At 38.7% G+C, this 1,753-nt stretch overlaps 1 protein-coding gene across 1 annotated transcript in view; it reads left to right on the forward strand.

The window, feature by feature from the left end:
* Window positions 1-1,753, forward strand: part of ALG14 (ALG14, UDP-N-acetylglucosaminyltransferase subunit) — a gene marked incomplete at its 5' end in the record, with an annotated part of 20,931 nt that overhangs the window by 3,343 nt on the left and 15,835 nt on the right. The gene's annotated exons all lie outside the window — the stretch shown is intronic.

Raw genomic sequence — 1,753 nt, forward strand, 5'->3', positions numbered from 1 at the left:
CAGGAAAAAGAACTACGTAAACCCAGTTTCTTTGCAGGCATTGCAGTATATTCAGTGGAGCGTATTACAATAATTCACAGCAACGGCGACTTTCCGCTGAGTTTTCCTTGCATGCTTGCAAAACAACAATATTAACTAGGTAAAGGATTACATCACTGGTTTTGAAATCGCAATACTCAGTCAACCAATATAGAGTGGCCAGTTTGGAACATTTGTCTTCAGAGGATGAAAAGGTTTCTGACTCCACTAAAGACGTAAGGAAGAATAAATGCAACAGTGTAACACCACGGAAGACAGGGGAGCCATCTGAATGCTTCCACTGTCAGACATACTACGGGGTTTTCCTAGCAGAAAATGCTGGGGGTACCTCCGTCTGGAATACTATCAGTGCTCCATCAGAGGAGAGGGTGGGGTTGCACAATCATCTGGCAGTGGCTTTCAAACAAATAAACAAGAAAAAAAAATCCAGTTTTGTTTCCTAGCTTAATATTTAAGAGTTAATTGATGTGTGGGCTGAAGTCCTAAGATATGACATAGACAATGATGGGCAAACTTGCAGCCCTCTTTTTTGAAGAGTGTAGATATAATCAGCCTGATCTTTACTTGAATTCTACAAGTAATTTTCTACTTTGATACAATTTGGGGTCCAAGTTTTCCTGGAATTGTTTTATTGGTTCTTTTTTGGTTTTGTGGGAGGGTTTGGTTTGTTTTTTTTTTCTTTTAATGATGAAGAAAATCATATATAGTTGTTTTGCAAATGCTGTTTAACATCATTCTTTCAGTGATGGGACTATCTGAATAGTTCCACTGAAACCTGACCTACCTAAACCTACCTTATCTTACACACACATTGCTTGCAGGAGTGATTACTGTGCAAGGGTCTAAACTCCACTCACAGCATTTCTTTTTATCACCTGAACTCTTCCAAAGCTCTAAGAAACTAGCAGTCATAACCAGAATCCTGTTGAACAGGGAGCAGAGGGCATGTTTATTTTTCCATATTCTGTTGTCAGACTAATGCAATCAGAGTTTCAACACCTGCCAATAAAACATAAAGTAACTAGTTCCTAACATCTGTTAACACCTTCCAGTATCACAGCAATTAAAGAACCTTATCACAATGAAACAAGGTAATTTCAGTCAAGAAAATGAACTTAATATTCTGTATTTATAAATGTTGGGGGGGGGGGGGTTTATCCTTTTTACCTTACAAATAAAAAAAGCCCCAATTATTGCTATTTAGGATTGATCTGTAGTTTACATTTACTGTACAGCTGTCGGCAACATCATCTTTCCTGGGCAGAAATCACCAGGGCTAAGGTATGACACGTAGCGATGGTATATTTGACGTAACCGGGCAATTTTCAGTATCTATAATGATATTTAGAGTCTCTCACTCCCAATACGAGTTATTCCAGAGTGGTAGCTTACTAACTCCCATATGAAGCGAGATAGTGACTAGTGTCCAGATCTGAACAGTATGTCAACGCCAGTGAAGAGGGCACTGCAGCCATTGTATTTGTACTTCATTTAAACAGTCAAAAATGTAATGAGCATCAGGACTGTCCTCTGAGGTAGCAGTAGCTCTTAGGTGTAGTTCCTCTGCGTTAAGGTAAATCCATTTGTGAAGAGTGCAGAACCCTAACTACTGTTAGCTGCTTACAGTGTTCTGAGACAAAAATAAAACATCCATGTTTTGTTAATTTGAATCCTCTTGCACACAGTGAATAATCTCTACTTTTTCCTAGGGAAA

Source organism: Buceros rhinoceros, unplaced genomic scaffold (genome assembly GCF_000710305.1).
Source record: "Buceros rhinoceros silvestris isolate BGI_N320 unplaced genomic scaffold, ASM71030v1 scaffold5240, whole genome shotgun sequence".
Classification (NCBI taxonomy): Eukaryota; Metazoa; Chordata; class Aves; order Bucerotiformes; family Bucerotidae; genus Buceros; species Buceros rhinoceros.